General features: G+C 48.3%; 1 long non-coding RNA gene across 1 annotated transcript in view; it reads left to right on the forward strand.

The window, feature by feature from the left end:
* The window catches only part of LOC116819220 (uncharacterized), a 157,542-nt gene extending 151,462 nt beyond the window's left edge, over positions 1 to 6,080 (forward strand). Inside the window, exon 3 of the long non-coding RNA XR_004372360.2 lies at positions 5,890 to 6,080. This is a non-coding gene — a long non-coding RNA (uncharacterized LOC116819220). The remainder of the gene's footprint in view (positions 1 to 5,889) is intronic.
* Positions 6,081 to 14,946: the final 8,866 nt, after the last annotated feature.

The raw sequence follows: 14,946 nt of genomic DNA on the forward strand, positions 1-14,946 counted from the left end.
GTGTTACTGCCCGGCTTTAAGACAGCTGCTTTATCCCGTAGGAGGCTGCATCTCCGTGGCAATTCCTGGAGAGCCATTAGGCATAACTGATGCTAGGCAAGCGTAGCATATTATCCTGACAAAGGCTTATGTAAATGAAATGCCAAGTGGTTTGTCAACTGTGGTTCAGCACAATGAAAATAGCATTGCTAAATAACTTTAATTAAAAAAAGATAAGAACCATTACATAATGATGATAGGAGGGCAGAGACAGACTCAGGAAGTCACAGCCAGTCACCCCGTCTAGACTACGCGCTGTATCGGCGCGTTAAAATCGATTGCTCGGGGATCGATATATCGCGTCTGATCTGGACGGGATATATCGATCCCAGAGCGCGCTTAGATCGATTCCGGAACTCCACCAAAACAAACGGAGTTCCGGAATCGACATGGCGAGCCGCACACATCGATCCCACGCGGTGAAGACGGGTAAGTAAATCGATTTTAGAGATTCGATTTCAGCTACGCTATTCTCGTAGCTGAAATTGCGTATCTAAAATCGATTTTCGCGCGTAGTGTAGATGTGGCCAGTGAGTGAGTACAGCATTTTATCAGCTGAAATTATTGCTCCCTACAAATGAAATTAGCCCAGAGCAAAGACCCTCTTTTCAGGGCTTTAATGGGATGCTTTAGGCTGGCTCTTTGCACAGGGGTGAATTTCATTCAACATTCTGATAGCAGGAAATATAAGAATTAAGGAGAGGACAGACGCATTCATGGGAAAGTCATTTGACTGACCTATAGGAGTCAGAGATGAGAAGGTAATTCTGAGGTTCAGTACCATATGTGTTTGCTCACAATATCTTCAGTTGATGTTGTCCTAGGGAAGCATACGATTCCCCTGGTTCGCAATATTTTGAGATATGCAGAGAAATAAAAATATCTGGAGCAGTTCTCTTCCCTGTGGGTTGGTTTTCAAAACTGAAATGCTACCAACATTTGATTAAATAAATCTTGCATGTGGCAGAATTTTAATAAAAGTTACTTAGATCTGGATAGTGCAAGACAAGTTCCTTCATGGTAAACAGGCTTGCAGGGAAGGGAAGTTGTTAATATTATTCAGAAGATCTTCATGCAGCAGTGGTGGAAATTGAGTTAAGATGTTTGGGTGCTTGAGGGATCTCAGTGGGAAAGGGAAGTTATTCCTTTCACAGATATGAAAGCAGAAACTTGCGCTCTAGCGTCCAGTTCTGACCTTTCCATGCTCTAGCCTTCCCTGTGAGAGGAGACATTTGCATAAAAGAGTAAAATAACATTTGTGATGCAAAAACTTTGTCATTATTATTCTCCAGTAACAGCAAGAATCCACAACCAGATCGGGGCCCAGTTGTGTTGTCCACTGCACAGACAGATAACAAAAGAAAGTCAGTGCCTCATAAATTGTACAGTCGTAGATTTAAGACAAGATTGTGGATGAAATCAACATTTACCAATAAAAATCTAATCCTTCCAAACCTAGGTACACTGCATTAAATCTGTGTGTGTAATCACTCTTATTCTGAATTAAGTGGCCTTAATTTGATTCAAACTTTAAATTCACACCTTTAGTTATTTGGATTAACTTTCCTGACTGTCCCCAAACAGATAAGTCCGTATTCTACATTGGTAACATTGCCTAGTACAAAGGGGCTCTGTTCTTGGCTGAGCTTTGGTTTTACCATAACTCCACAATAAGTTAGAAATTAAAACAAAAAACTATTTTTATGAAAAAAATTTAGGTCAAAGCAGTTTGACCAGCTCTATATAGATGGAAGAAAGCCAGTTTCTGTTTTCGAAATGTGGTAAATAGGATCACAGGAACTGCCAGACTGGATCACATCAAGGGCCCCTAGCCTGGTATCCCATCTGCAACACTGACCAGCACCAGCTGCATCAGAAGAATGTGCCTGAAACTTGCAAAGGTCAGTTTATGGGCTGATCTGTCCATAGTGGAAATTTCTTCCCAACTTTTGTCAGCTGGAGGTTGGTTTGAACTAAGACACAGGAAGGCCCGATCCCATCCCAGACCATGGGTTTGTCTGTTCAGGAAAGATGAATAGAGACTGGAACAGGTGCAGAGAAGGGCTGCTGTGATGACCAGGGGCACAGAGAGGCTATTTTATGTGAGGAGACTCAAAGAGCTTGGCTTGGTTAGCCTAGCAAAGGGAAGGCTGAGAGGGGGGTCTGATCACACTTGATAAATACATCCAGGGGGTACGCCCAAAGAGGGAGAAGCACTAGGGCAATGCTAGCATAGGTACAAATGGGGAACAACTGGCCAGGAACAAATTTAAACTGGAAATTAGAAGGTTTCTGTCTCACAGAGGAGCAACGTTCTGGCTCAACTTTGCACTAGGAGCAACGGGGTCAAACAACCCACCTCATTTTAAGAGGGAGCTCGATACATTTACGAACAGAGTTATACGATGGGGTGGCCTGCAAGACCAGGGTCTTGAGGACCCCAGTGGTCCCTTCCAATCCTTTGTTCCTAAGTCTAGCTACTGTAATTCTGGATATTCTTATTGCCCAAATCAATGGCCAGTTGTTGTTTTTGAACACTGCAAAACACTTGGCTTCAGTATCTTGTGGCAGTGGGATCCACAGGCTAAGTGGGCATTGCCTTATAGGAGAAGTTTCTCCCTTACCTGCGCTGTTAGTGGCTGGTTTATGCCTTGAAACAGGAAGGTTTATAGACCTTCCAAACTTCTGACATTCTTTGTTTGCCTGGGGACATTTTAATCATAACTGGTGTAAATCCGAGTTTGCAGATTTGCCAGCAGAGAGCTCAAAACCCTAATCTGATAAAGCTCCATTGCTGGAGCAGGACAAACGCACTTCTCTCTAAGTGTAAACTGGTCATGAATCAGCCCGCAGTCTTTGCTTGTTCGGTCACCTAACAAAAGGAAATGCCCTGGGTACGGGTAACTGATGATCTTCGGTAGTGGCGCTGTATATCACATCTCCGTTTCACAGACTTTGCTACCTAACTTACGGCCTGCCAAAGTTGAGACATATATTTCCTCTTTCACGCTGTGTGATGAGGATGGTGGTTAATGATGCCCAGTCTCCTTCCACTGAACAAAGCAATTCACAAGCTGCAAGGCAGCGCTGCCAACAGCAGCAATGCAGTGAAGCCGGTTTGCTTGCAGTGACCTTGGAGTTTGGGGAAACATCTATACAGTGAGTGGCCACGAGTCTCGGGTCCTGGGGCAGCAGACTCAGCCTTGTGCTACCCCACTAAAAAATAGCCGTGGAGATGTTGCGGCTGGAGCAGAGCTCAAGCTGTGACACCTGAGGGGGCGGGGGGGGGGGCTTCGCTACCCAGGCTGCAGCATCTGCACGGCTCGTTTTCGCACAAGTCAGCTCACGGTTGTGTAGACGTGCTCTTGAGGCAGAGGGATCTCTGGCTTTACTTACAAGTCTTCCCTTGTGTTAGGACAGAGGATGTGGTTAGTGCTTTGGATGGGGGACCTGGCACATTTCCTGGCACAGATCCCTGCCTGACCCGTCACTGCAGCTCACTGGGCTTTGGCTCCCAGGAGAAAATGGGGCTCATAATCCTTCATTTATTTAAATTGTTAGCACTTTAGGGCAGGGCTGTCCTATGACATGTCCACACAACACCCAGCACAACGAGGTCCTGATCTCAGCTGAGGCCTCCGGTTCTACTATAAAACAAATTAACAACAACAGTGCAACGACAACTTGAATTTAGGAGGTAAAAATACCAGAACATCATAGAGGCATGTGGCTGTGCTGCTACCTGTAGAGTGGAAGGCAAAATCCTGGCACCTCCTTTCAAAACGTGCCCCCGAAGTCATCCAGGAAACATGCAAGAACCAACACCACCCCCTCGTTAATCCTGGCAGATAGTAAATTGCTGCCTCATATCCATCCCCATCACATTAGCATCCAGTCAGGAGGAGTGGCTGTCAGGAAGCAGGATTTAGAAAGACTATGGGAACTCAATCTTTTGCCTTTAATGGAAAAGGCTGGGAGATTTAATCAGCTACTCAGTGTTTGCCTCATTGCTTTACCAGGAAGAAGTTTGACTCTGTCATGCAAACTATTAGATGCTGAGGCTGGATATTAGTTTTCCTGGGTCATCTCTCATAAATTGGATGAATTTCAGAAGGCTTTAAAGTGCTAAACGGGGAGCAGCGTAAGTGCAGCCGGAGCATGTCGATTGCAGGGCATTGCTAATGGGCTCTTTGCTCTTACTGTACACGCTCAGCAGCAAAGCTCACTGGGTGCTGAGGGTGATGGAGTGTACATGGAGGGAGGGGTAAGTGGTCTGTGCAGTGGGACAATGGTCTTACTTGTGGCCTTATTACAATAGGCGCTGTCCAGACCCCGGCCTGGATCGGGGCCCCGTTGGGCCAGGTGCTGCCCAGACCCCGGCCAAGATCAGGGCCCTGTCGGACCGGGCACTGCCCAGACCCCAGCCAGGATCGGGGCCCCGTCGGTCCGGGCGCCCCCCCACACTCCAGCCGAGATCAGGGCCCCATCGCGCCAAGTGCTGCCCAGACCCCGACTGAGATCAGGGCCCCATTGGGCCGGGCGCCACCCAGACCCTGGCCGGGATCAGGGCCCCATTGAGTGGTTTAGGATTCTGTGGAGTTTGAGTTATCAGAGGAGCATGGGACTCCATGGTCAGGCTAAAAAACCCCCCGGTGAGGGACAGGGTGTGGCACAGCCTCTCTCATATCTGTTCTGAGATAAGAAGAAAGCTCCCAGTTCCAGGTCTGCAGCAGTGCTGCTCCTTTCTCTCCAGCACAGAGCATGCTTCCAGAGACTCTTGAATGGGGATTTGATAGCACCTTCTATTTGGTGCCGACTCTTTTATTTTAAGTTAAAGAAGTAACAAGAGAAGCCCTGTTGGGATAAGATGCCAGCATCATTCCAGAACAGGTGGTGCAGCATGCAGGGGAAGGGTCCACAGCGGTGTGAGGTCTTGAGCACTATTGTAATAACAACCTGGCTCCTGTCATCCCTACCAGCACTTGGGGGGGTGAGTAGCTCGGGGGGGTGAGTAGCTCAGTGGTTTGAGCAGTGGTTTCTTAAACCCAGGGCTGTGAGTTCAAGCCTTGAGGGGAGCAGTTGGGGATTGGTCTTGCTCTGAGCAGGGGGTTGGACTAGATGACTTCTAACCCTGATATTCCATAAAGACAGGAAGGACTTTTGCTTTGCTTGTTTTTTGTCATGTTATTTATACCCTCTCCCAGCTCAATTTCCACCTCCTGAGTGTCTTGTTTTATAATGTGTAGAGGGCAACTTCATCTTGGATACAACTGCACTGTGAAATCTCCATCAGAAAAGACATCTGCACCAAATGCAATTAGTTAGCTGTTACATTTGTCCTTTGAGGTGAGATTCACCCCTGAACAAGGGCCCATATACCACTTACGCCCCACTAAGATCTATCCACTGGTTAAGATCATAAAGATAATTAATCTAATCACCTGCATAAACACCCACACATCCCTATTGCTGCAAACCTCGGATGTTTTTATTTTTTGTTTTCTGTTATGCAAGCTCAGTAACATTTTGTCCCCTCCACTAGAGCCCAGAGACACTGGGGTTTGTTTTTGCAGATTTGCAAAGTTAATTTTGCATGTTGAAGAGATGAAAAATGTATGTATGTCTGTTCTTAGCAACTTTGAGCCCAGACGCAGAGATCTCTCTGACTCACTCATTTTTTTCTATTGTGATTATTATGCCGGGCCACTGTCAGACTTTACAACACTGGAAGTGGGAGAATATAAACCAGAGAGTTTGCATCCAAATGTGCTGGGCACAGCTGAACTCCAAAAGGAACCTACCTTGTGTTTTTATCTGATTAAACTGACTAGGCTGTGTTTACTCTTACAGGGGCCCAGAGGACAGAGAGCAATGTTTGACCAAGGCTGCAGCAGCTCCAAGTCACCTGCTTGAACCCAACGACCATCCCCTCAGACTGTGGGTGAACTCTATCTTCTGCACCAGGTTGAATTTCACCTGGAGGGAGGAACATTCCTTTACAATAAAGCCAGCAGAAGCTATGAAAAAACTGACACATTTGAATTTTGTGTCCAATTACCGAGCATAATCCAATTGTTTAAAATGTCTTGTATTGCAGTAGCACCAAGATCAGTGCTGGGCACTGCGAATACAGAGTCGGAGAAGTCCCAGCCCCAGCCCCCAGCCCCAACCACCTGCAGCATAGACAGACGAGACAGGCACAAGGTTCATCAGGTGCACACAGCAGGACAGGGCATAACCCAAGTCACTGCAAACCCAGGCCAAAGCACTACCCACTAGCAAACAGTCAGCAGAAACGTGCCCTCACACAACAGAAAGCTGAGGGGAAGAGGACACAACCCACCTTTTTGTTGTGTGTGTCTACAAGGCTTAGCACGATAAAGTCCTGGTGCAGGATCAGTGAATAAATAACATCTAGGCTGGGAGAGAGACTTTGTATACAAGAACAGTAATACCACTTCACACCACAGCAATGCTCTGCAGCCTCAAGACAATTTATAAACACTAATTAATTCTCACAACATCCCCTCGCCATACAGTCAGATACACTTTTCTTCCCTGCCTCAATTTACAAATGAGGAAACTGAGGCACGAAAGGGCAGCATATTGCCTCACAGCCACCAATGGAGTCAATGTCAGACATAGACTCAGAATGTCTGGATTCCAGGCCGTTCCCCCACCTCTGCCCTCTGGGAGAGTCAGTCCTCTTGCTTATTTGCACACAGAGCAACTAGGACAAGTATTGAACATGCTTAAAGAAATGGGATTTCCAGCAGCAGCAGAACATGTTAGGGAAGATGTTTGCACTGAGACCAGTGGAGCAGATAAGTGAATGAACATGGCATGTACTTCGAGCTAGCTGGAGCGAGCAGACGCTAGTCACCTCCTAGGCCACTAGGATCCAGCTCTTAGTGGGGAGGAGATTTTCTGCATAATCAGGGAGGTGATAATTTTTGCAGTTATGGAAAGTCCAGTAAATCTCTCCAGTCTCCCTGCAGCTCTCCCATTTCTGCTCCAAGGAAAAGCAAGGCAAACTCGTCAGAGAACCTTCAGGGCTTGACAGTAATTTTCAGGTGAAATGTTATTGAATTTCCAAGACCCTGCAGTCATCTTTGGTTTTTAAGCTGGTTCTCATGGATGAGTTAGCTGCACACACAGGGACTTCTACGGCAGCAAATACAATATGCCAGGGGTCAGCAGCACAGCTGTGATGACACCAGCTAAGGATCTGGCCTTATGAGATCAATACAGGAGACCCTCCCCTCTAGTTTGCTTGGGGATGGACGACTGGAGTTAAATGACACCTGATTATGATTTAATTCCAGTAGCACCTAAGAGACCCCAACAGAGGTCAAGGCCCCTTCGTGCTGTACGAGCAGGGGAGAGTGAAAGACCATCGCTACACTCACAGTGCTAGCAATCTAATGCAGGCAGTTCTTCTGTCAGAGGAATGTTTGCCCTCTAGTTGCAATCTGCTGTTAGAAAGGAGAAGGCCACAGAGAAGGGAAGCCATTGGCCCAAGTCAATGGCTAGGAAGAGAACACAGGAAGTCTGCTAGCGCTAGCTGTCCTCGAGCTCATGTGCTAAAAACAGAGCAGTGGCAGGGGTTAGCCGCCCCAAGTATCTGCCCGATGGATACGCAAGGTATGTACACCGGCCAGCTGGCCGCTCACGCGGGCATGGCTCCGTTCCCTTTTCACCGCACTAGCTCAATGAGAGGCAGCAGGAACGTGTGTCCTCAAGGGGGAATTACACCCCCGGTTTGAAATGGAGACATACACAACTTCCTGTCTCTGCCAAGATTTTCATTCATGCCACTGTGAGGCACCTTTGCATTGCCAGAATGATGTAAAGAGCCCTGACTGTATGAGAATCTGGCCAGTTGGGGGCAGCAGGTGGTCTGGGGTTTAGGTCTGATCCAAATGTCATTAGCAGATTGGAGCTGAGGTGCGAACAGGAAGTAAGTGAAGAGGAAAGTGTCAAGAATGTGCATTGTGACACACTACGGAGGCGGGTGGGTCTGTGCATCTCTAGAAACGCATTTCACACTCAAGAGTGCTCTTGCTTCAACTTAATGCTCTGCGACTTACCAGACTGCAAAATTCCCTTCTGCTCTTTGTGAAATGTTATTATTGGGGGGGGGGGGGGGGGGGGGGGGGAGAGGAAGGAAGAGGAGGGAAGAAAATCACCAGAAAAATAATTTCTGCTATTAATGCCTTCTCCAAATGTGTGAACCTAGCGATGCTGCCACATCCGGAAGACGTGGCATGAAATAGCTAAAAATGCAGCTGCCTGTCAAACTCTCAGTTGCTACAACCATGTCCCTTGGGGATCCCAGCACCCAAAACTGTTTTGATAAATTTATCAAGATGGAGCTGCACAGAGAATTATGAGATGCATGCAACAACATTCAAGCGGGGAGAAGGAAAAGGCTTTGCTGTTGGCAAGGAGTGGTTTTTATTAGATAAACAATTCTCAATGACACAAGCACAAATAGAACCCCAGGGCATAGCACTGACATGAAGGAGAAACAAGTGTGGAGTTTGAAGGACAGATTCTCAGGAGCCAAGGCAGATGCAATGGGCAGGGCACAGGGCTAGGACATGGGTGACCTGGGCTCTTTTGCCTGCTCTACTCCTGAGCTGCTGTATGACCTCAGTCAAGGTCACCTCCCTTCTCTGTGCCTCCATTTCCACCATGTCCATTTGGATTGTGAGCTCTCCAGAGCAGGGAATGCCTCTCGCCGTGTTTCAATGCCATGGTTGAGGGTAAGGCTGCTGGGCACCGCTGCTGTGGGAGTATTGCACAGCCTCTAACCTTCTGGTTCTGGGTTCACTCCTCAGTCCTCGCAGCTCCCTGCTAACTGGCCACCCCAAGAGCTCTTCATTATAGCCCTTCGAGCAAAGGTCAGGCAGCCAGGGGCTCCTCACACTGAGCAGATGGATTATAGGGAGGAAGGGAAACAAACAACTAATACCAGCCAGCACATCCGCCTGCTGAAGTGTTACTTTGGTGCCTCTCCATCACCTAAAGCAATACAGAGCTGGCAGCAAATTAGTGCCTGTCACGGAGTCACCGGGCGATGCTCTGGAACTGCTCCCCACAAAGCCAGTCAGGACTTTGGGGAGCCTCCTCTCCCTTGGAGCAGACTTGTTCAAGGCAAGAAGCTCACACGTCTTCACCTCCTGGGTCTCTCCTTGGAGCATTCAGCATCCTCTGCCCCTCCGTGCGCTTCCCACAGCAAGCCCACCCAGCGGGGTCCTGGGGAAGCCACAGGGTCCTGCACCCCCACTTTGCAGTCAGACGTGACTCTCAGCCAGCCAGTAAAACAGAGGTTTATTTGATGACAGGAACATGGTCTAACACAGAGCTTGTAGGTACCGCGAACCAGACCCCTCGGCCGGGTCCACTCTGGGGGGCAGTGAGCCAGATCCCCACATCTGCACTTCACTCCTCGTCCCCAGCCAGTTCCAGACTAACAACCCCCTCCAGTCCCTCCTTTCTGCTAAACCCCTTTCCTGGGCCAGGAGGTCACCTGACCTTTTTGTCTCCAACACCTTCAATTGGCACCTTTGCAGAGGAGGGGCCCAGGCCATCAGTTGCCAGGAGACAGAGTGTAGGCATTTAGGTGCACTGGCCCTTTGCTCTGCAGCAATCACACACCCCTTATTCTACCACCTAGATATTAAGAACTGCACAGGGGACACTGAGGCACCAACACAGTATTCAAAGCAAACATTAAGAACATTTCCAGTTCTTCACAATGCCCACAGCCTGACTTCAAGCAAACTTTCTTCGGAGGATGCCAGATGAGGAACATGCTCGGTAATGTCTCCAGTAGAGAAAAGCTCCATAACAAAAGGAGGAGTGGCAGATGAAAAGCTTTCCACTACCTTCAAAGAGCTGCTGGTGGTTGCATTTGCTTCTCGGGGGCAGGCGAAGATGACAGATTAGAAAGGTGCCTGAGTCTCATTTACGTTCATTGACTCAAACCAAGAGTGGGTTCCCAAGTGGCTGGTGGCTGCACAGACACTCAGGGAGAGGAAATCCCTGCTCCAAAGAGCATACAACTTAAACAGACAAGACAGGGATGGTGAGAGCAGAAACGAAGGACTGAAAGGGGAAGGGCTTGCCCAACATCACAGCTGGATTAGAACTTGGGTGAAATCCTGACCCCACTGAGGTCAATAGGAGCTTTACACACCAGTTTTTATGATCCCCTGTCCATTCTCCACCCACTGAAGCTGCTTCTCCCATGAGAGCAAAGGCTGGATTCCCCAGTGATCTGCACCTCATGCAGCCTCTTGCACCAGAGCAATGCCCTGCCGTTCTGCAGAGCTTTGTATTCACATTCCCTTTTGCCCTGCTGTGACTGCACAGCATACAAGGCAGTGGGGAACTCGGGCTCCCTCTCCCCCACAATGCGTGCATGCATAGCCCTCACCCTGCCCCACTGCTCCGCCATCCTTCTCCCTAGGTGGCAGTTTTCTCTTCCGTGACTGGCTCCAGGCCATGACCCAACCTGCCGAGTGATTTAAACCCAACCTGTGCATTGCTACAAGAGCAACATAAAAAATGGATGTAACATTAGCTTTGCTTTGTTATTCATTTTCTGCATTAATTATTCAGCTGGACTTGTATCTGCTGGACTTGTCTTTGATTTGAGACACTTACAGAGGGAACTTTTCAAAGATTTTTTTCCCCCTGGGATAAAACCCTCACAAAAACTAAACTACTACAGTATGTATAAACATTGCTGCAGGCAGTGAGACTGAAGAGTCGGTCATCACTGGCTGACGGAGTCTTTGAGCTGAGAGGTGCAAAGTCATGTAGAGGGTTTGGGCAGTCAGTCTGGAGTAGGGAGAATTGTCTAGTGGTTACAGCAGTGGACAGGGCCTCATGGGATCCAAGTTCAACTCTTGACACAGCCACAGAGTCCTTGTGTGACCTTGGCGGAATTATTAATGCAATATCAGGTTGCATTAACAGAGGCAAAGCATGCAAGTCATGGGAGGTGTTAGTACCACTCTACTTGGCGCTGTTTAGTCCTCAGCTGGAGTACTGGGTGCAGTTTTGGTCACCAATGTATAGAAAGGATGGAGAGAAACTGGAAAGGATCCAGAGGCAAGCAACAAAGATGATCAAAGGAATGGAACACAAGCCATGTGAGCAAAAGCTGAAGGAACTGGGCATGTTTAGTTTGGAAAAGAGATTAAGCAGGGACATGATAGTGGTCTTCAGATACTTGAAAGGTGCCACAAAAAGATGGAGAAATGTTTCTCTCGCTCGTGCCACGGAGGGCAGGAGAAGGGGCCTGGGTTCAAACCACAGCTCAGCCGATTTAGATAAAAACTTCCTAAGTGTGGGACCAATAGGACAGTGGAACAGACTGGGCAGGGAGGCTATGGAAACTCCTTCGCTGGAGGTCCCCAGGAGGAGGCTGCCTCCCATTGAGTTATTTGCCACATGCAGGTCCCAGCCTTGCTAATGTGGCCAGTACTGTTCCATGCTATTTATGTCCCGATATTGCTAGTGGGTTTCAGGTCAGTCACTGAGGTCAGTGCCCAAGGCTGTTCTGCAGTTATGGAAAAGGGAATGTTTCTATGAGGGAAGGATTGGGACTCCAGGTTCTCCACTGACCTGCATGCTGCGCAGTCACGCCAGTGCAAAACAACACTAAGTCAGAATGGCAGCGTCTCACAGTCACTTTGCGCTGGTGTCAGCGATAGCAGAAGGTGCAGGGGAAATTGGGCAGCTGGACTCTCTCTCAAGAAGAATTAGCTGCATTTCGTTTCACTGGGAGATTTGTAGGCTTAGTTTGAGCTGTTTCCGACACGGTTGCAGAGACTTTTCCTTATCAAACGCCCACCTTCTAGACCAGGGTGCCTTTGGTGCAGAACAGCAACACACTGAACGGCCGATGTCATTTCTGAACTGGTCTCACAAGGAATGTCCAAGGTTCTAAGACAGCTCTAACCCTCTCCCTGCTATGACCCTGTCTTGCTGCAAACACCCCAGATCAGCCCAGCATGGAAGGATCTGTGTACGGCCTAGTAAACAGGGCACTGAGCTAGGACTGTCCAGTGGGTCGTGGATGGGGAAAGTGACAGATTATCCCCATGTTACATGTGGGAAGCAGGGACTTGCCTGAGGTCACACTGGGAGACCGCCACAGGGCCGGGAATTGAAGCCTGGTCGCCTGACGCCTAGTGCAGTATGTTGGGCACCAGGACACCCTTTCCTCTGGCTGGTGGCATCAGCTCTGCAGCCACCGCAGGGTGCCATTATGCACCAGTGGAGATTTAGGCAGATGAGCCTGACTGTACTTTGGACATTTTCCTATCATCACCATAGGCCCTAGATAGATGCCCTATTGTGAGAGATGCTGCAGAGACAGTGAGGGACATTCCCTGCCCCTTCCCCTGCAATCTAAATAGACAAGGGGTGGGGAGGGGAAAACAGGGGTGAAGTGACTTTCCTAAGGTCACTCAGCACATCGGGGCAGTGCTGGGACTAGGACTGAGATCTCCTGGCTCCCAGTCCAGTGCCCCAGAGGAATACCTCCCCCTTGTGACCTAATGCTTCTTGCTGCTCACCGGCACAGGGGTGCCTAAGGGCTACAGGGATCCCCTGGGTCTGGTATTTACATCCTAGGTCACCAGAGTGTCCCTTGATGTCTGTGCTGAAAGCCTGTGTCACACCGATCATTGTTGTGAAATATATATATGGATAATATGTAAGCAGATACACACACACACACACAATTATATTCTTAAACCTTCAAGTTAATGGCAGGTCACCCAGCAGCATATGCCTGAAGAAATAGCCTACAGGAGATAGGGACACGTATCTCCCTGGCTGACCATGGTGTGTCTTACAATGGGAGTCTATCCGCAGAGTCAAATGCTAATGAAGAGATCTCCAAGACTGAAGGAGAAGAAATTAACGGGAAGAGGTGAACAGCGAGGGGAGGGAGGCCCCGTTTAGAGGTGAAGAACAAAAGACTGATTTAATATCTCTAGGGGTGCAGAGAGATGCCCTGGGATCCTTCCTCCGGGGATCCAAGCTGCTAGCAGGCTGAGGGTCTCAGCCATTCTGGCAGGAAAACGCTGAGAGAAGGATGCTGGGGTGAGCAGCTCCTTGTTAGACAAGAACACACTTTTTAGCAGAGTTTGGGCTCCAGAATCCATGTTATGATTGGATTTTATATATAACACTTTGTTGATGGTATTTCTGCTTGCTGTCATTTGAATCTCTGTCCTGTGCTACACAAATGTATCCTCGCTTTCTCTAGAAACAGCTCCAAGTGCTGGGTGGGGTCTAAGGTATATCTCGCCCACTGTGGAGCACTGTTGTCACAGCTCCTTACTCAGATCTGAATTTTAGAGTTCAGAAAATGAGATGCTAGCAGGAAACCCCCAAGCTTAATTACCAGCTTAGATCTGATAGCGCTGCCACCAGCCAGGAATTCCAGTGCCTGGCTCACTCTGGTCTCCCCAAAACCTTCCCTGGGGGAACGCAAGACTCAGATGCCCTGAGTCTCACAACAAAGGGAAACAACTCCCTCCCCTTGTCTCCTCGTTACTTTCTCCAGGCTTTCCTCCTGGATGGCCCTGGACGATCACCCTGTTTCAATTCCTTGAAATGCAAACAGAGAGATCAGGTTTCTCTCACCCTCACTCAGAGTCCTGCAAATGCAAGCTTTGTAACTCTAACCAAAGAGATTTTCTCTTCCCCCGTCTTCTTCCTCCCACCAATTCCTGGTGCACTGCAGACTCAATCCCTTGAGCCCTCACTAGGAAAAAGTCCAACAGGTCTTAAAAGAAAGCTTTATATAAAAAGAAAGAAAAAGACATAAAAATGGTCTCTGTATCAAGGTGACAATATACAGGGTTATTGGCTTAAAGAAAAAGGAATAAACAGCCTTATCCCAAAAGAAACAATTTAAAACATTCCAGCAAACTACACACATGTAAATACAAAAACAATATAGCCTATTGTCTTTCTACCTTTGTACTCACAGCCTGGAAATAGAGAATTAGAAAGCCTGGAGATAGAGAGATCACTCTCAGAGCCAAGGAGAGCAACAGAACGAGACAAAGAACACACACCCAAAACTTCCCTCCCTTGAGATTTGAAAAATCTTGTTTCCTGATTGGTCCTCTGGTCAGGTGTTTGGTTCCCTTCGTTAACCCTTTACAGGTAAAAGAAACATTAACCCTTAGCTATCTGTTTATGACACCTGTTCCTTGGGGAACAGCAGGCCTAGTAATTCTGTGAATGTCCAGTGGCTCGGGGATGCTTGGAGTACTAGGGGAGTGGACTGCTCCTGTCACTAACCTGCAGAAAGACAGCAAAGCCTAGAGTGAAGGGCATGGCTGGGACAATCAGGGAACTGACCTCTGGCAGGCTCAGACTAGACTTCCATAGGCTAAAGGCAGGTGGTGGCAAGGTTCCTCCCAACCCTTGGTACCCCCAGAAGTCTGACACCCCTATCATGCAAAGCCAGTGCATGCGAGCATCCTGCTGTGAGATGCCCCAGGGTGCACACCTGCACGTACCCAGAAGTTCCTGTTTAGGAAATCATTTCCAGAGTTTTCCAATGATTCATACAAAACCCACTGCTTTAATTTATTCCTGGGTGCCTGGCTGACTCGCTCTCATTAACACATACAACAGCCTCCCCGTTGGCCTTGCCCTATCTGCACACCCCCGCCTGGGCCTCTCTGCTTCCCTTCTGCCAACTGCAATTTAAGTGGATGTGGGTTTTTTCCCCCCCTCTGGCTACAACTCAGATAATTAGAATCACACACAGCCATGGAGAGGAGCTGCTTCTGATGAAGTCAAGCTTGCAAAATGTTGGGAAGAAGGAAAAAGAAAGCAAAATCCCACTCAGGCAAGGTTTCC

This window comes from Chelonoidis abingdonii, chromosome 11 (genome assembly GCF_003597395.2).
Source record: "Chelonoidis abingdonii isolate Lonesome George chromosome 11, CheloAbing_2.0, whole genome shotgun sequence".
Classification (NCBI taxonomy): Eukaryota; Metazoa; Chordata; order Testudines; family Testudinidae; genus Chelonoidis; species Chelonoidis abingdonii.